Below are 20,634 nucleotides of genomic sequence, written 5' to 3'. Positions count from 1 at the left end.
GGCACCGACGATTTCATCGTGCCTGAGGAACCTCTGGAGCAGGAGCGCTTCAAGCGCCAGCTAATCGCCACGGCAAGGAGCCTGAAAAAGAAGCAGCAACAGCTTCAAGTTGACCAAGATCTGCTCAATGATAAATAGACAGATGTCCTAGCAGCCCAACCAAAAGCTACCCAAAGCGCAAATTGCTACCTCAGTTTGACGAGGAGGCGCCGAACTACATACCTCCATCGTACAATGCGGCTAACCGACCACCACATGGTCGAGACAAAACGGCAACTCACGCCGAACACCAGCCATCCCCGCCTCAGCACACAAGTAGAGGTAAATTAGCCCACAGTCATGCATATGACCTCCGGCAAAACCTGAACAATAAAGCAGGACATACTAGATCAATCTACGGATCGCGAGGACGTGCCTCGACACGCGACGACGGCCACCTATTCAAATGTGACAAACTTACTCATGCGCAGGATGAAAACCGCAGACGGACTCCGTTAGAGCTACGTCACGATACGGCCCGATATAGAGACGCCACACACCCTCATTGCTTCACCGATGAGGTCCTGGATCATGAATTCCCAGAAGGGTTCAAACCCGTGAATATAGAATCATATGATGGAACCACGGACCCCGCGGTGTGGATCGAAGACTTCATTCTCCACATTCATATGGCCCGCGGTGATGACCTCCACGCCATCAAATACCTCCCTTTAAAACTCAAGGGGCCAGCTCGACACTGGCTCAACAGTCTGCCTGCAAATTCTATTGGCAGCTGGGAGGACTTGGAAGAGGCCTTCCTCGATAACTTCCAAGGCACATATGTTCAACCTCCGGACGCTAATGACTTAAGCCATATTGTTCAACAGCCCGGAGAGTCCGCCCGGAAATTCTGGACTAGGTTCTTAACTAAAAAGAACCAAATCGTCGATTGTCCGGATGCCGAAGCCCTAGCAGCCTTCAAACACAGTATCCACAACGAATGGATCGCTTGCCACCTTGGCCAAGAAAAGCCAAAATCCATGGCAGCCCTCACGACACTCATGACCCGCTTTTGTGCGGGCGAGGACAGTTGGTTGGCCTGTAGCAAAAACAATACAAGCGACGCCGGCACCCTTGAAGGTAAAACTAGCAAAGACAAGTCTCGACGCAACATATACAAGCGTTGAAACAATAGTGATAACACCGAGGACACGACAGTCAATGCCGGATTCAGGGGCTCTAAGTCCGGTCAGCGGAAGAAGTCGTTCCAAAAGAACAATTCAGGCCCATCCAGCTTGGACCGCATACTTGATCGTCTCTGCCAGATTCATTGCACCCCAGACAAACCACCCAATCATACAAATAGAGATTGCTGGGTTTTTTAACATGCTGGCAAATTAAACGCCGAAAATAGGGAAACGGGATCGCAAAGCAAGGACAATGACGAAGAGCCCCGGCAACCGAACACAGGGGGACAGAAGAAGTTTCCCCCTCAGGTCAAAACAGCGAACATGATATACGCTACCCACATCCGCAAGAGGGAGCACAAGCGTGCACTCAGGGACGTCTACGTGATAGAGCCAGTCGCCCCAAAATTTAATCCATGGTCGTCATGCCCGATCACTTTTGATCATCGGGATCATCCAACCAGTATCCATGATGGTGGCTCAGCCGCACTGGTCCTAGACCCAATAATTTATGGGTTCCACCTGACTCGCATCCTTATGGACGGAGGTAGCAGCCTCAATCTGCTCTATTAGGATACAACGCGAAAAATGGGCATTAACCCATCTCGGATTAAGCCCACTAGGACTACCTTCAAAGGAGTCATACCAGGTGTAGAGGCCCGCTATACGGGCTCAATCACACTAGAGGTTGTCTTCGGATCTCCGGACAACTTCCAAAGCGAGGAGTTAATCTTCGATATCGTCCCCTTTCACAGCGGCTATTATGCGGTGCTCGAACGAACCGCGTTTGCTCGATTCAACGCAGTACCACACTATGCTTATCTCAAGCTCAAGATGCCCGGTCCACACGGCGTCATAATAGTCAACAGAAATACGGAACGCTCCCTCCGTATAGAAGAGCACATAGCTACCTTAGAAGGAGAAGTACAGAGCGGCCTTCTGAAGCAAAACCTTAATTCGGCTGCCGAGCCCACAGACACTGTTAAGAGGGTCCGAACTACTCTGCAGTAGGAGAGCTCGGCTCGTTAGGAGCTCGACTAGCAATCCGGCCTCCGTCGCAGTTTCGATCAAGTAGTGGCATTCGTGCCGCGCGTACATAACTATGCACTCAAAATCCCATGGGGATCGATGGAGGCATAGCTAGCTTGTGGTCCGTAGTACGGCTCAACCGACATCGTATACACACATACTTTCACTTTTACTTGTTTCCTTTTCAGGTCCCAATCCCACAGGCACCATCTGGTGGTCTGGTCATCGGTCCTCTTGAAGGATAAACACACCAAGACGGCGAGAAACGCAGACATATGGGGGACTTTTTAGGTGATTCTGTTAATGTTAACTTTACCTGTTTTTTAGGACCCAGATGCAGCTCTCCCTTGGTTTTGGCATGTCAAATAGCCTGTTGCTTATCGCACTACCTGTATCAGTGCGCCTTGACATACTAATTAAATTACAATGAGAGCAGTTTGCGGCTGGAGCTGTAGGACTCCAGCCTTTTACCTTCGTACCTTTTCTATTTTCTTTCCTTTTTAGCTCCCATGTGGATAATCCTATCAGGTAGCACCTGTACACTTTGGTACACTCGATGCTTGCCAAGGGCTTCATAGCACCCCACATTACGGCAAAAAAAGTCTGAACACTTTTTACAAGTATAGTTCGGCACCCCGAATTTAGCATTATATGCATTGGCTCCGAATCATGTCTTTGGTCAATAGTTGGGTTGCCCGGCTCCTATGCTTGCTACCTTACATTCCACTATATTGGCTAAGGTAGTAAAGGGAGAACTACTACCATTGTGCCTTGATTTATCCAAAGGAGCCCCTCAGTAGAGAAAGCCAAAAACTGACTGTCATGATGCGGCGAGAGCCGGTCAGCTATTTGGAGGTTGCAAATCGTTGGAGATTTCTTCCGCATTACGCAAAGGATCGGTACTTCCCGATCAGACGCTTAAAGCACTCTAGTTCGGATACTAGGGGTTGCGCCCATGTTTTTATTGTCGCACTCCTATGGCTAAGTGAGGGCGTTACAACCGCATAGTCTGGTTGCCTGGTTCGTTGTGCTAAACAACTCCTTCAAGGACCATCTAATTGGATCAAGATTGTTTAGATTCCATCCCGAACACCCCCCATACTACCTACATGGGGGCAGAAGCCGACGACTGGTTAACCCTCAGATTTCATACAACACGGCCGCACAGGAAGTAAAAATTTAAAAACATAACAAGCATTATATTGCATAAACACCTTGTTTTATCATACAAGGCAGAGGGATATCGCATACATTCATTCAAAGATAGCTTCTTTCGCACAGTGATCGGCAACAATGCGGGATCCCTCCAGGACACCATCAAAATACAACTCGGGTCGGCGGTGCTCCTTGCCCTCAGGTGGCCCCTCGGTCATTAGCTTCTTGGCATCCATCTTCGCCCAATGTGTTTTGACGCGGGCAAAGGTCATCCGTGCACCTTCGATACAGACCGACCACTTTATAACCTCAAGCCGGGGGCAGGCATCAACAAGCCGCGTCACAAGTCCGAAGTAGCTGCTAGGTATCGGCGCAGCAGGCCATAGTCGGACTATCATCTCCTTCATGGCTAGCTTGGCCGCCTTGTGCAGCTCGACCAGCTGTTTCAGCTAGTCGTTGAAGGACACCGGATGTTCGGGCACAAGATATTGAGACCAGAACAGCTTCTCCATAGAACTCCCTTCATCGGTTCGATGGAACTCGGCAGCGTCTGATACGTTGCGCGGCAAATCCGTAAACGCCCCTGGAGAGATCCAAATTCGGGTAAGTAAAAGGAACGCTTCCTTCACATACTTGCTTTGAATAATGAAAGCCTTACCCGCCGTGATCTTCCGAGCCGCCTGGATTTCCTGAAGGGCGCTCTGGGCTTTGGCTCGAGTCTCTTACGCACTCTGGAGGGCCTTCGCAAGTTCGGACGCTTGCGTCTTGGAATCACGCTCCAAGGACTCGCACTTCTTGACTGCGTCCTGGAGCTCTTGCCGAACCTCGCCGACCCGGGCCTTGTGCTTCTCACGCGCGACACGTTCCTTGGTCGCTTTGTCCTCGGCCTTCTCTAATGCCTTCTTGAGGGCCTCCACCTCGGTCGTGGCCCCTAATAAAGTTCAGGGCACTTTAGTCAGCACGAACCATTCATCCTTCCTAAATATACACGCAGGTTACTGCATACCTTTGCTGTCCTCCAGCTGCTAGTTCACGAAGCCGAGCTCTTTCTTGGCCCGCTCCAGGATCTGCCTCAATCCGGAGACCTTCGTAGTATGAGCGGCAGCAGCCAGCAGCGACACCTGCTTATTCACATAGACATATTATGTTAGACTCCTGTGAAAATTATTTTGATCCCATGTTCGGCTTTTCCTTTCCGGACACCGAACAGAGCATCAGGGGCTACTGTCCACATTGTGATATTTTTTCTACAATTGTTACCTCAAAGCCTGTTAAAAGGCTAGTGCAGGCCTCAGTCAGTCCGCTTTTGGCAGACTGAACCTTTTCGATCACTATACCCATAAGGACACGGTGCTCATCTACAATGTAGGCACCTCGCAATGCTTCCCGCAGATTATCCGGTGCCTCTGGTTGGACAGAAGTCATCGGTGGAACAAGGACACCTCCTCCTTTCGGGGAAGGCAGTTCGCTGGACTCCGGAGCTGTGTAGGTCTCCAGAATGGTATCCGGCTGAGGGTCGATGGGAACTTGGCCCCCATTGCTAGTCCCCATGGGGGCCTTTCCCCCATGTGTCCGGCAGCCAAGGAGTCATCCTAGGGCGCCACCTTAACGATTTATGGAATCTCCCCTGGTCTGGGAAGGTCCTTTGGGACGCCACCTCGTCATCACCCTTGGGCGAATGAGCGGGCGGCGGAGACATGTAGACATCTCCTTTGAGTCTAGTGAACCCTCTGTCGAGGATCGCGGAGAGCCGTCGCAGGCCGGACTGTACTGGCATAGTTTAAACATATTAGTATTACTAGCACAAAAGCCCATGCGTTGCAACGAGAGAAAGAAAACTCTCTCTAACCCAATGAGGCTTCTTTCGTCCATGTCTTGTATTTTTAACATGACATCTATGTCAACATGATAGCCCGCCCGTGTTGCCACTTATCCTTCATTAAGTTCTTACAACGATGCTTGTGTTGTTTACCTGATCAAAGCATGTTGGAATGCAATCAATTCCAACGTGATGAGGTCAACCACCACATGACACACTTTTGATTGAAAAGCTCAAGGAAATGTTTATAACTTCAAATAATAATCGCGTCAAGCTAGATATGAGGGCCGCCCTCTGTGAGCTAGTCCTGCACCTAGTCTGTACACTGATCTACTCATGCATCAAGTCCATATAACGCCCCGATACTCCCGCTCGCTTTTGACTTGTAATGTTGTGGACCTGTTTCCTGGAGGGAGGGTGAGTCATGCGCGTGTGCCCACATGCCTATTTAGTTTTTGGCTACGTAGAAAACACCAAAATTTTCCTTAATTTCCAATAATACAATTGGAGATATGTTCACCACAAATAGTACACAAATGTTCATCTAGAACATCCCATTCGACTATACTACAATAATCTAATGCATCTTAGCTAAAAATATATTATCAAAATCTACGTAAAAATAACTGACCAACACAAAGGTAAGAAACTTCTCAACAAATAAAAAGTGATAGTGCACGTGCTCATGTAGACTCTTTTGACCATAAAAGAACAAATATATTGATGGTGGCCTTATTCTTGGAGCATTTCTTCAATTACTTGGGAAACCAAACTTATGTAGTGTCAGGAATTCCATTTGAATTTCTACATACTTTCTCCACATAGCCTTGTACTGGTTGAAAGAAAAAACTCTATAGTGATTACATAGAGTAAGCACATAGAAAATGACAGTCATCCACACTCCCCAAAGTAAGCAGTTAGTTAGCATAAATTGCTAGTCATTGATCATAATTTCACTAATCTAGTCACCATAAGTGAGAACAATATTTTTCCGCAATAACAACACAAACTCAATTGCAACTGAATCAAAGCCGACACAACACACAACACTTGCCAGATCAAATAATTTCATGGTGGTGTTGTTTAGAGCGAGTGTTTTTCAGTGGAATAAAAGAGTCATCTGGAGAGAAATTTTGGGATGCCTACACACTGTACTATTTTAGGATGACATAGTAGATAAGTCATAATACAAGTAGAAGTGGCAACTGACAAGAAAACATACTTAAGTACTTAAATGCATAAATAATGTCAATGACTCACCAATTAAAGTACCGATCAAGCTATTTTATAGGGTGCTCTAGTATTCTTGTGTATACCACAGCTAGATGACTCCATGCTTGAAGTGATTCTTCATTCTTGATGTACTCATCCCACAAAGAATTGGAACCATAATCTGTTCCAACATATGCCAAACCCAGATTAAACAGTCTGTGGAAAAAAACAGTGGGTTTAGTTGCTGATGAAAGAATGAAACAATCAATCCCTAGAAAAAGAAACATTACATAGTTCCAGGAACACTAAATGAATGATGGCTTGTACGGTCAAACAGTGAAAGCTACATTTGCAACGAAGGAGGACTGTATTTTTCTTGAAAGATCTAGACTTCAATACTTTGTATAGCACAAACATGTGATCTCCAAATTGGCCACTTAGTTAATGCGCTAAATGACTAATATTGGCTATATGAAACTACTTATACTCCCTCTATCCAGGTTTATAGGGCATGAGCAGATATTTTACGAACTCGACAATTTGACTAACAAAACATATGTATATAGCAGCAAAAGCATATCACTGGATTTGTATTCGAATGAAGTTTCTAGACATACTTTCAGTGGCATATAGCATGTTGAGGACCTAAAAGCCTGTGCAAGCCCTACGAACCCAGATGAATGGAGTATAGATTATAGCTGTGAGGGAGTCCTAGATTAGGGGGTCTCCGGACAGCCGGACTATCTCCATTGGCCGGACTGTTAGACTATGAAGATACAAGATTGAAGACTTCATCTCGTGTCTGGATGGGACTCTAGTTAGCGTGGAAGGCAAGCTAGGCAATACAGATATGGATATCTCCTCCTTTGTAACCGACCTTGTGTAACCCTAACCCTCTTCGGTGTCTATATAAACCGAAGGGTTTTAGTCCGTAGAACAACAGCAACCACAACATACAATCATACCATAGGCTAGCTTCTAGGGTTTAGCCTCTCCGATCTCGTGGTAGATCTACTCTTGTACTACCCATATCATCAATATCAATCAAGCAGGACTTAGGGTTTTACCTCCATCAAGAGGTCCCGAACCTGGGTAAAACATTGTGTCCCCTGCCTCCTATTACCATCCGGCCTAGACGCACAGTTCGGGACCCCCTACCTGAGATCTACCGATTGTGACACCGACATTGGTGCTTTCATTGAGAGTTCCTCCGTGTCATCGCTGTTAGGCTTGATGGCTCCTACTATCATCGATAGCGATGCGGTCCAGGGTGAGACTTTTCTCCCCGGACAGATCTTCGTATTCGGCGGCTTTGCACTGCGGGCTAATTCGCTTGGCCATCTGGAGCAGATTGAAAGCTACGCCCCTGGCCATCAGGTCAGATTTGGAAGCTTAAACTACACGGCCGATATCTGTGGAGATTTGATCTTCGACGGATTCAAGCCTCTGCCTTGTGCGCCACGCGGTCACGATGAGCATGACTTAGCTCTCCCATTGGACAGTGTCAAGGAGATCGCACCGGCAGCCGCTCCGACCCTCAATTCAGAGCCAGTCGCGCCTTCCGCGGATGGGTGGATGGACCCTGCCACGGAGGCCTTACCCTCAGCGGCGATCGAGCCGAACATCGACCTTGCCTTGCACGAGAGCCGTGTTGTTAAACTGCAGGATCCTTCTCCGGCCACGGACTCTGAACCGCCTGCTCCCGTTGCTATCGAATCCGATTGGGAGCCGATCATGGAGTTTACCTCCGCGGATATTTTTCAGCACTCGCCCTTTGGCAACATACTGAACTCATTAAGGTCTCTCTCCTTGTCAGGAGAATCCTGGCCAAACTATATCCGGCAAGATCGGGATGCGGACGACGAAGAAATTCGGCGCCCACCCACCACCCACTTAATAGCCACTGTCGATGACTCAACCGACATGCTCGACTTCGACTCCGAAGACATCGACAGTATGGACGACGATGTGGGAGGCGAAGAGGAACCACCGCCCACAGGGCGCTCAACGTCCACCTCATCATATGACGTATACATGGTGGACATACCAAAAGAAGACGACGATGTGGAACGGAAGGACGCAACGAAGGCTTGTTCCCTTGAGAAGCAGTCAAAGCGGCGGCGTAAGCGCCGCCCCAAATCCCGCCTCAGCAGAAATAACGATCACACAGACCCAGCGTTGGAGCAGGGCGAACCACCGCCGGGCCACGGCAATACGGAGAATCAAACTGAACAAACCAATTCTATCAAAGATAATAGTCCGGACGACATAACGCCGGACAGGCACCCAGAGCAGCAGAATGCCCATCAAAGGCATGTTGCCACCGCGAGGAGTCTGAAAAAACAGAAGCAAAGGCTCAAGGCTGCGCAGGACACACTCCAAATCAGATGGAGTAAAGTACTCAACACATCAGCGAAGTACAGCGGCAATCGCCCCACCAAGAGCTACCCAAAGCGGAGGTTGCTACCTGAATTCGATGAGGAGGCCTTAGACCCCCCACAACCAAAAATTAAAACATCCATCTGGCCGGATAGACGACCTCACGGCCAACACAAAGTGGCAAGCAATGCCGCACATATGCCAATACACGGTCTACGCGAGGACTCGCATCAAAAGGACGGCGAAACCAGATCCATCTATGTACCATGCAAGCATGCTCCAGCATACAATGCAACACAACAAACATCTGAACAACGTGGTACACCTAGATATAGGGGTGCCGCACACCCCCTATGTTTCACCGATGAGGTGCTGGACCATGAATTTCCAGAGGGATTCAAACCCGTAAACATAGAGGCATACGATGGAACAACATACCATGGGGTCTGGATCGAGGACTATATCCTCCATATCCACATGGCTCGAGGAGATGATCTCCACGCCATTAAGTATTTACCCCTCAAACTCAAAGGGCCAGCTTGGCACTGGCTTAAGAGCCTCCCCGAAAGCTCCATTGGAAGTTGGGAAGAGCTCGAAGACGCCTTTCGGGCAAATTTTCACGGGACTTATGTCCGACCTCCGGACACGGATGATTTGAGTCATATAACTCAACAACCCGGAGAGTCAGCCCGAAAGCTTTGGAACAGGTTTCTTACTAAAAAGAACCAAATTGTCGACTGTCCGGACGCCGATGCCTTGGCAGCTTTTAAGCATAGCGTCCGTGACGAATGGCTTGCCAGACACCTCGGCCAAGATAAGCCGAGAACGATGGCAGCATTAACAAACCTCATGACCCGCTTTTGCGCGGGTGAGGATAGCTGGCTAGCTAGATGCAGCACCAACGACCCCAGTACATCCGAAGTTAGAGATGAAAACGTGAAATCACGGTGCAACAGCAATAACAAACGCCGGAATAAAGAAGACAAAACGAAGAGCACGGCAGTAAACGCCGGATTCAAAAGCTCTCGGCCAGGTCAGCAAAAGCCGCCCTCTAAAGGCGCCAGAGACGAACTGTCCAGCCTAAACAAAATTCTAGACCCAATATGTCAGATCCATAGCACCCCTGGTAAACCCGCTAATCATACCCACAGAGAATGTTGGGTCTTCAAGCAGTCTGGCAAGCTCAACGCCATACACAAGGGGGAGGATACACCAAGCGAAGACGAGGATGCGCCTCTCAAGCAAGACACTGGGGAACAAAAGAAATTTCCACCAGAAGTCAAAACAGTAAATGTGTTACACGTGATCAAGGGGAGAAACAAAACGGCACTCCCAGAAAAATATGCCCAAGGGCCTATCACCGCAGAGTCCTGCCACTTGTCGTCTCAACCGATCACTTTCGACCATCATGATTACTCAGCAAGTATCCGGCATGCAGGATGGGCTGCCCTGTTATTAGACCCAATAATTGACGGATACCACTTCACACGAGTCCTGATGGATGGTGGCAGCAGTCTAAACCTGATATACCAGGATACAATCCGCGAAATGGGGATAGACCCAACAAAAATTTGCCATAGCAACACTACCTTTAAAGGAGTAACGCCAGGCCCAGGGGCTCATTGCACGGGCTCCCTGCTACTAAAGGTTATATTCGGCTTCCCCGATAACTTCCGTAGCGAACATTTAACCTTCCACATCGCTTCGTTCCAAAGTGGCTATCAAGCACTACTTGGACGCGAAGCTTTCGCTCGCTTTAACGCAATACCGCACTACGCTTCCCTCACACTCAAGATGCCCGGCCCACGTGGCATCATTACAGTGAACGGAAGTATTAAGCGATCTTTGCGCGCCGAAGAGAATGCGACTGCCTTGGCAGCCGCACACTGAAAACGGCCTCACCAACTAAAGCATTTGATAGGTCGTCAATACCACGGACGCGGTTAGACGAGTCCGACGCTGCTATACGTAATTTGTACCAGCTTAATGGCCACACCCGTATTACAAATACAAGGGGCCCAACGCGCGTAGACAAGTGGCAATTTATACTCATTTCTAGTTATACATGGTTTCTTTAAAAACTATCTCTCTGCACGACAACTTTTTCACCTAAATTCCTCTCTTTTACAGATGACCATCGTGCTACACCCGTCCAGGATACGGCACAACGGAGACACAGGCGCAGACGTGCAGTAGGGACCCGTTCCAAGGATTCTTTTTAGATTAAGACCCTGCGTAAAACTTTTTTACTGTCTCTTGTTGATACACATCCACCGAATTCTCAGCACAATTGAGAAGGATGCTGACGTCTTGGCATGTGGCCACGTCATAATAATGCACGTACCTGGACACAAGGGGCTTCTTACAAAGGGCACTATTTAGGCCCAGTTTAAACCATAAAGACCGAACACCTTAGGTTGTGTTCGGTGTCGCGAGTTTGGCCTTATATGCATTAGTTCCGAATCATTGTCTTTGGTCAAATGTTGGGTTTGCCCGGCTCTTGTGTTTTGGTGCCTTACGTTCCACTTTATCGGCTAAGGCAGCACCAGGAGAACTACTGCGATTGTGCCCTGGTTCATCCGGACGAGCACCTCAGTAGAGAAAGCCGAAAACTGACTGTCATGATATAGCATGAGACTGGTCAACCACTCGATGACCTATCGGAATGTTAGAATTCCTCCGCCTTAATGAAGGGCCGTTTTCCGGCCAGGCATGTACGCACCCCGAGATCGGGAGAGTGCAGAGCCACCAGGGGCTATCTAGTAGCCCCACTATCAAACTCCTATGGCTAAGTGAAAGTGTTAAAGCATTATAGTCCGGTTGCCTCGTTCGCTGCACTATCACCTCCTTAATAGGACCAAGACGTTGGGTTAAGTGTGAACACACATTTTTTGCGAGCACCTCCGCATTATATGCGTGGGGGTTGAAGCCGACGACTGGAATCTTTCAGGTTATACACATGTATACATAAACGGCTGCACAAGAGGCATCATATTACTTTCGGGCAAAAGTATAAACACAGCCTTATAAAATTTCATAAAAACATCGTGTTTACAATGGGAATACATGTCACTCAAACATAATATTCTTTGAGCACTGAGCCTCTATCAAACAAGCACCCTCGAGAACCTCCTCGAAATAGTGCTCGGCAGCCACTCGGCCTATGGCCGAACCCTGCGCCGCAACAGTGGTAGCGTCCATCTCCGCCCAGTATGCTTTAACATGGGCAAGGGCCATCCACGAGCCTTCTATGCACGCCGACCTCTTCATCGCATTAATGCGCGGCACCGCACCAAGGAACTGCTGCACTAAACTGAAATAGTTGTTCGGCTTTGGCTTTTTCGGCTATAGCTAATGCACGACAGACCTCATGGCGAGTCTGGACAACCTATTTAGTTCAGCCCATTTGGCTAGCTGATCAGTCAATGGAAGCGGACGCTCTGGAAATTTGAATTGCGACTAGAACAGCTTGTCCACTTCACGATCTGTTTGACCTTGGAAGTATTTGGCTGCATCGGCAGCGCTTGCCGCCAAGTCCATATACACATCTGCTGAACTCCACAGCCGATCCAGAGGGGCATACCGTGGATCTCCGAACTTCCTCCGTAGCATGAAGGCTTCCCAGCCGCAATATCCCCGGCTTCCCGCAGCTCCTCCTTCTTCGCTCTCATAGCAGAGCGGGTGTCTTTGTCCGCCATCATGGCCTTCTCAAGGTCCGTTGCCTTCGCTCGGTTTTCTTTTTCAAGGAGCCGGCAACGGTCGGCAGTGTCTTTTAATTCTACAGCCATCTTGGCCATCTTCTCTTGGCTCTCGCAATGTGCGGCCTTCTTGGCTTTCAACTCTTCGGCCGCCTTTAAAGCAGCCGCATTACTAATCCTCGCTTGTTCCTTGGCTCGGGCAAGTTCTGCTCGCAAGGTTTCCACGATGGCAACTCCATCTGCAGTCACAACATATTAAAGATACTGGGATCATGCTGCTCTTACTAAGTGGCATTCCCCAGAAAATAACACTTACCCTGTGCCTCGTCAAGCCTCTTGTTAACAAGCTCGATGTCGGCGTCCGCCGCATCGAGTTGCCGTTTTAATTCGGCAAACCCACTAGTCCGGCTAGCCACCGGAGCTTCCACCGCCTGCACATAAAGGCAATCTGGTTATTTCATTGGACTATGATCCTCTGTTCTTCACCGTTCTCGTCGACAACCAGAGTCTCAGGGGCTACTATCTACACAGGGCACACCTAACATGTGCGGTACTATCACGTACCTCAAGGCCTATCAGCGGACTCATAAAGGATTCATGTAATCCGCTTTCGGCGGACGAAATTCTTTCCATCACCGTACCCATCAACGTACGGTGTTCTTCTGAGATGGCCGCTCGCCCCAACAGCTCCCCCAGAACGTCCGACCGCATACCAGACAGTGCCGGACTCTTTTGTTCGCTCTCCTCGAGAGCCGGACACTAGGGACTTCGGGGGTCTATGTGATTATCTTCTGGCCTCACTGGATCCGGAGAGGCCCTCCGTGATGACACTTCAGGGTCACCCGCTTCTTGAGCGGAGGAGTCCAGGGGAGGCGTTTCGCTCTCCATCATCTCCGGAAGAAGATCCCCCGAAGACGAGCTCAGCTGAGAAGGGCTAAGACCCGAACTGCAAGATATATGCGGCAGTTATTTTCTCAGAATAAAGATACTATACCTTCACTATTAAAGTATTTTTTGGATCACTTACGACTCGTTGGAGGGCTGATCCCCCCGCAGACTTTGTGCGGCAAAAGCACCCCCCGAGGCAGGACCCTCTGTGGGAGACTTCTTCTCCCATTTGGAGGCCTCGGCTTCCGGATCCTCGGAAGCAGTCCTTTTCCTCCCCCGGTTATCCTCCTTCATGGAGACACTCATTCCCTCGGTTGGATCTGGCAGCGATGGGGGCCCGCGTCCGCCCGTATTATCCCCCCGTATCTTCCTTCGAGGGCTCCGGGCAAGGTGCGAGCTCGAGCATCTTTTCCAATACCGGATTTTCCAAACCCTCAGGGAGGGGGGCTAAACACCGAATCATCTTCACCTTTGTTAGCCAGTCCTGGTCAAAGAGCGAACTCTCAGAAATAACTTCATGATGAATAAAAGACAATGTGTTCGGCTAAAGGATTTCTTACTTGTTCGGCGGCGCGGTTACTGCTCAGGCCCACGTCCTCGGTAGTATCCGGACACTCTATTTGAGGTCCGAAGAATGACTTGTACATCTCCTCGTGCGTCAGGCCGAGGAAACTTTGAATGGCACGTGGTCCTTCTGGGTTGAACTCCCACAAGCGAAGGGGCCGGCGTTTGCAAGGCTGGACTTGACGAACCAGCATAACTTGTATTACCACGACCAAATTAAAATCTCCCTCGAAGAGATCTCAAATGCGGCTTTGCAGTATAGGCACGTCCATGGCTGGACCCTAGCTCAGACCTCTGCTAATCCATGACATTAGTTGTGGTGGGGGGCCTAGCGGAAAGCGGGGGCAGCCGCCCACTTGGCACTTCTGGGAGCCGTGACGTAAAACCACTCCCGTTGCCATAATTCGGACACCTCTGGAAAGGAACCTTTCGGCCATGGATCTCCTGCCATCTTGCCTATTAATGCACCTCCACACGCTGCATGTTGCCCCTCGATCATCTTCGGCTTCACTTCAAAGGTCTTGAGCCACAGGCCGAAGTGAGGGGTAATGCGGAGGAAGGCCTCACACACGACAATAAATGTCGAGATGTGGAGAAAGGAGTCCGGAGCTAGATCGTGGAAATCTAGCCCGTAATAGAACATCAAACCCCTGACGAAGGGATCCAGAGTGAGGCCTAGGCCTCGGAGGAAGTGGGAGACGAACACGACGTTCTCGTTGGGTTCGGGAGTAGGGACGACCTACCCTCGAGCAGGTAGCCGATGCGAAACCTCGGCGGTCAGGTATCTGGCCTCCCTCAACTTCTTGATGTCCTCTTCCGTCACGGAGGAGGGCATCCATCGGCCTTGAAGGTTGGATCCGGACATGATTGAAGATCTGGAGCACCTAACCTGGGCTTTGGGTGTTGGAACTCGAGGCGGGGGAAGGGTTCGATTGAGCACGAGAGGGAAAAAGTGAAAACCTTGTCCCTTCATAAAGAGGGTGAATATCAAGCGTCCTCTCCGTAGCCGTTTGGGACTTGCCTATAATCTAGGAGTCCTAGACACGGTTGGGTTACCCACGACCGCATTAATGAGAATCCCGTAATTGGGGGAACACGATCTCTGCTTTGACAAGACGTGTCAAGAAACCGGCTCACGTTATGTGTGGAGCTGGTTGAAGAAAAACGGTTCAAATAATCACCGGGCCATGACATAACGTCATGCTGCCAAAACAAGTCAGCAAATTGGATTTGCGAAAATATTATTCTCCCTACGGTGGTATGTGGAACTTATTTTGCAGGGTCGGACACTATCCTCGTATTCAAATTCTTCTGTGATGTATTCGGAGAAGGAACCCGCCTTGCCATGCCGAAGACAATACTGCGCGCTGGACTCATCGTCATTGAAGCCTGGTTCAGGGGCTACTAAGGGAGTCCTGGATTAGGGGGTCTCCGGACAGCCGGACTATCTCCATTGGCCGGACTGTTAGACTATGAAGATACAAGATTGAAGACTTCGTCTCGTGTTCGGATGGGACTCTACTTAGCGTGGAAGGCAAGTTAGGAAATACGGATATGGATATCTCCTCCTTTGTAACCGACCTTGTGTAACCCTAACCCTCTCCGGTGTCTATATAAACCGAAGGGTTTTAGTCCGTAGAAAAATAGCAACCACAACATACAATCATACCATAGGCTAGCTTCTAGGGTTTAGCCTCTCTGATCTCGTGGTATATCTACTCTTGTACTACCCATATCATCAATATCTATCAAGCAGGACATAGGGTTTTACCTCCATCAAGAGGGCCCGAACCTGGGTAAAACATTGTGTCCCCTGCCTCCTGTTACCATCCGGCCTAGATGCACAGTTCGGGACCCCCTACCCGAGATCCGCCGGTTTTGACACCGACAAGCTGCTACAAAAGGAAAAAGGTCAAACAGATTATGTACTTCATGGGGAGAGATTAGTCATTACAACTAACAGACATGCATGGAGTCTAAGAACACACTGCCTAAGCCAAAATTTGAATATATGCAACATCTCCATGGCCTACACTATCATAACTAATGCGAAAATACAGTGCTATAATATAAAGCATTTCATCAAGCATTCATATTCAGGTACTAAGTATTGTAAAATCACTTCTCGTCATGTATTCCTGTATATATATATACAACCTAAAATGCATTAGTTAACAAAAGTCAAGACATAAAAAGAGGTTAAAAACTTCATCAGAATAGTTTGGGTATTCAATTGCTACCTTCTGATGACATATGGGTCATTTTTTGTTGAGATCGCAAACTGACAATAATTAGACCATATGTCCACTGAATAAGTAACTGCAAGAACTGCGCGTTCATACACCTCAAAAACTTTATTGACACCATCTAGACGGCCTTCATGATCTGCATATTTCTTCCAATAGCCAAAGCACAGAGGGAACTCCGCATGGAATGCATCATACACTTTCCGTATTTTTAATATGTCGCTCTGACGAGGAATACACAAAAATATGCCATTAGCATAAATTTGTTTATCATTAAAAATCCATTTTATTTTATTAACCAAACAAAAAAAATTTATATCTAGTGTTGTAAATTAAAACACGAATAAGGACAGATTGACAAGACTACAGTATGACAATGATGAAACTACTACAGGGAACAAGGCCCATGAAGTCAAAAAGAAAATATACTGGGATCCTACAAGACAGAGTAATGTAGAAAGAAAATGTGCTAAACAAAAACAAGGGAGCGAGTGACCATCCATGCGTAACAAATATTGGCATAACTTTGTGGTCCACAAGATACAGATGGATTGCAGATGACCACCGGAATATGTAACACATGTGGGCACAAAAATAGGATAAGCTACTGAAAATTATGACACATCCAAACAGCAAGTTGCAAAAAGGAGAACAATGCACTGTATGGTAAGGCAACAATTTCAATTTCACCTCAGCAATCCTCTCCGTCTCTTCAATAAGTGCGGTCCAAGCATCGACGTCTAAGCAATCCAAGGTGACAACATCCCATAACCTAGCCTCTTCCACTGAAAGCAACAACCTATTAGCAACAAAGTAGCAGGCAGGCAACGAAACCAGATAAAGAAGGCTTCTGCCTCAGCAACATTACCATCCTCATACGACTGCTAGGGGACCATGGGATCGGCCATCTCGACGGTGCCGACACCGTCCTCCGTGGCCCACGCGGCCTGGTAGCCTCCTACCTCGCTGGAGGTCCCGTACGCGGATAAGCTGGCTGTCTGTGCCCTGTCGTATGGCCCCCCTGGGAGATGCGGGGGTGGCGGTGGGAGAACCTCGGCCGGGTCGTTGCCTAGACCCGCCTCCATGGCGTCCAAGGGCGGCAGTGGGGGAGCCTGGACGGGTCGCTGCCCAGACCTGCCCCCGCGTCAGCTTCTGTGTGGCCGTCGGGGTTCTCCATCCCCGCGTGCCCACGAGCAATGGTTCGGGCTGGTGTCGTGGAGGCCGGAGTGGGCGGCGGCATTGACCCGCCGGTCCTCGGCCTCCAGCAAGGCCCAGTTCGCCGTCCCGGCATGGCGGCGGAGCGGCGGGGGAGGAGGCGCGTGGTGGCTCGGGAAACGGCCGGGGAAGAATACCGGCCACGCGGCTGCGCGAGGTGGTTGCGCCGGCACCGGTGTCGTAGGCATCGAGGAGGAGAGCCTGTGCTGCTATACCCGTGTTGCTGTATTTCTTTTTAAAGAACTCCTTCCTCCGTGACCGTGAGTCAGCCTAGACCACGAACGAAACGTGAAGTCCGGATCGGGCATGTATTTTTCGTGGAAAGGGTCAGGTGGGACGAAGGCCCAACCATTCAACGCACGAAGAAACACACGTGACATATCAACAGAAGGACGTGCGGACCCCAAATTAGTACCACCTCGTTTATACTATGATTTTGTCTTTACAAATCGTAAAACCGTATTATGACACGAGAAGAAAGCGTATTGTGATGGTGAACCCAACAAAGTCAATCCGTGCTTTATTATTAGGGAAAAGATAAACTGGAAAGGCCAGGTATTAGGAGGTGTGTAGGGGTTTGGTACTTACGAGGCAGCCCGAGGCTTGGTCCGGGGCATTCGCTCCGGACTGCTTTCGACATCCCATGCGGAGTTATACGCAAGGGAGCCCTTCCCCCTCTTGGACGCCTTCGCCTCCAGATTAGTGGAGGCCTCTCTTTTCTTCTTTCCTTCCTCCGGGGGGAAGCCGCTTTCTTCTTCCTCCTCGCCATTGTCTTCGGCGACCGAAGAGTCAGTCTCGTCTTCGGACGACATGTCTGAAGCACCCTTCTGGCGAAGGCCACTCCTGCTCCCTTTGGACGTCTTGTTGGCCTTCTTCTCCGGGAATAGCATCTTCGTTAGGAGTGGGGTTTCCTCATCTCCGGGAAGTGGAGCTGGACAATTAATCTGCCCCGCTATGTCGATCCAGGCCTGAAAATTGATAGGAAGGCTTAGACTCCTTCCCAAAATATGCCAGTAAAGGCTATTCCTTGAATACATGAAAGAACTTATTGAATTTTCCTGGCGCTTTAAGCTGAGCCCACGATCTTCGGTCATGGGAGGTGGTGTCTCGCCGGCCTTGAAGAGAACTTTCTAGATATCTTCGTGTGTTGTGCTGAAGTGCTCTAGTAGCGTCTGGTGCTTGGCCGGATCAAACTCCCACAAATAGCAAGTTCGGCGTTGGCATGGAAGGATCCGGCGAATGAGCATAACCTGGATCACGTTGACGAGTTTGATCCTCTTGGTTATCATGTTTTGAACGCACGTCTGGAGCCCAGTCAGCTCGCTTGAAGAGCCCCAGGCGATGCCCTTCTCTTGCCAGGAGGTGAGCCGCAGCGGAGCTCCGGATCAAAATTCGGGGGCCGCCGCCCAGCTGGTGTCGCGCGGCTCGGTGATGTAGAACCACCCCGACTGTCACCCCTTCATCGTCTCCACAAAGGAGCCTTCGGGGCATGTAACGTTGGTCATCTTGCCCACCATGGCACCTCCTCACTCTGCCTGTTGGCCTCTCACCACCTTCGGCTTTACATTGAAAGTCTTCAGCCATAGGCCGAAGTGAGGCGGGATACGGAGGAAGGCCTCGCAAACGACTATAAATGCCGAGATGTTGAGGTTAAAGTTGGGGGCTAGATCATGGAAGTCTAGTCCGTAGTAAAACATCAGTCCGCGGACAAACCGGTGGAGAGGGAATCCCAGCCACGGACGAAATGTGCGAGAAACACAACCCTCTCATGGGGCTCTGGGGTAGGGACGATCTGTCCCTCAGCTGGGAGACGGTGAACGATCTCCTTGGCCAGGTATCCGGCCTCTTGAAGCTCCTTGATGTCTTTCTTCTTAACAGAAGAAGCCATCCACTTACCACCTGCTCCGGATCCGGACATGGTTGGAGTGTTCTCTCCGGCGAAGGAAGCTAGGCCTTGGGTGTTGGAGTTCTAGAATGGATAGGCAGAGGAAGGAGAAGGCAGGGGTGAGTGAGGACGAATCTTTATCCCCTTATAAAGGCCGCGAATATCAAACGCCTCCCTGTTCGCCTTAAAACTCGCCTATTCCCAAGGGTTGTGTAAATGGCACGGTTGGGTTACCCACGCCCGTATTGATGAGAATCCCATAATAAGGGGACACGATCTTTGCTTTGACAAGACATGCCAATGGCAACCGCGTCTTGAAACGTGGAGGGGCAGACGAAAAATGGTTCAAAATTATGACCGGACGGACGTGATGTCATAAGTTGTCGGCGGATTGGACTCGTGGATTATTGTATTCTCTCTAAGATTGCGTGTGGTGTGCGTTACAGGTCCGGACACGATCAATTCGTCCGAAGACTATTTTGGAGTTCGGAAGGAGGAACCCACCTTGCAATGCCGAAGACAGAACTACGCGTCGGATATCTTGTCATTGAAACTAGGTTCAGGGGCTACTGAGGGAGTCCTGGACTAAGGGGTCCTCGGGCGTCTGGCCTGTTAGCCATGGGTCGGTGTCGGGGGTTTGGAGCGACATATGCCAACGGATGGCTTATCATGGTGGGGGCGAGTAGAACGTCGCCGGTGCCTGGAAACGGGATGTGGCGAAGACATGCACGCCAGCGAATCTTACCCAGCTTCGGGGCTCTCCGGGGAGATAATACCCCTACTGCTGCTCTGCGGGGTCTCCGCATGATCACTGTGGTCAAGTGTTTACACGGTTGCTCCTTGAGCTGTGTCTGGTGGTAGAAGAGGGCAAGGCTAGCTCTCTCCTTCTATCTGGTATGGTATAGAACTACTGGGATCCAACCCTTTGCATGGGTGCCCTGGGGGTTTATATAGGCCTACCCCCCAGGGGTACAACGGTAATCCGTCTGGGCGCGGGCCCATCCGTTAGTGCCTCCGACCTCCGACTTCTCTGCCGACTGCTGGGGCCTGCCGGCTGGTGGGCCCCGCCGACTGGTCTGGTACGGAGCCGACAGGCCGCGTCCGCCGCGGGCGGGTCTTGCCGGCTGCCGATTACTATAGTCGTGCTTCTGATGACGCAGGCTTGGTCAAGGGGTCGTGGCAACAGCCCCTCCGCCTGGCGGGCGATCACTGTGGCCATTCCCCATCTCATCTTGATTAATGGCGCGTGGGCCCCGGGGGAGGGCTCTGCGACTCCCCCGGGCCGACTCCCGACGGGTCCGACTGGCGGTTCTCCCTCCGTCTCCCGAGGTCTTGCTGACTGGTGGGCCCTGCTACCTCCGGCCGTACAGACAAGCCG

At 49.9% G+C, this 20,634-nt stretch overlaps 1 pseudogene; it reads right to left on the bottom strand.

Moving 5' to 3' along the window:
• Nucleotides 1–4,072: 4,072 nt before the first annotated feature.
• Nucleotides 4,073–17,559, bottom strand: LOC147964052 (uncharacterized; annotated as a pseudogene).
• Between the last annotated feature and the right edge of the window lie 3,075 nt (nucleotides 17,560–20,634).

Source organism: Triticum urartu, chromosome 6A (assembly GCF_056163025.1).
Source record: "Triticum urartu cultivar PI428250 chromosome 6A, HENAU_Tu73, whole genome shotgun sequence".
In the NCBI taxonomy this organism is placed as follows: Eukaryota; Viridiplantae; Streptophyta; class Magnoliopsida; order Poales; family Poaceae; genus Triticum; species Triticum urartu.
The sequence above is the reverse complement of the archived record's forward strand: the minus strand, read 5'-3'. Positions and strand labels throughout refer to the sequence as shown.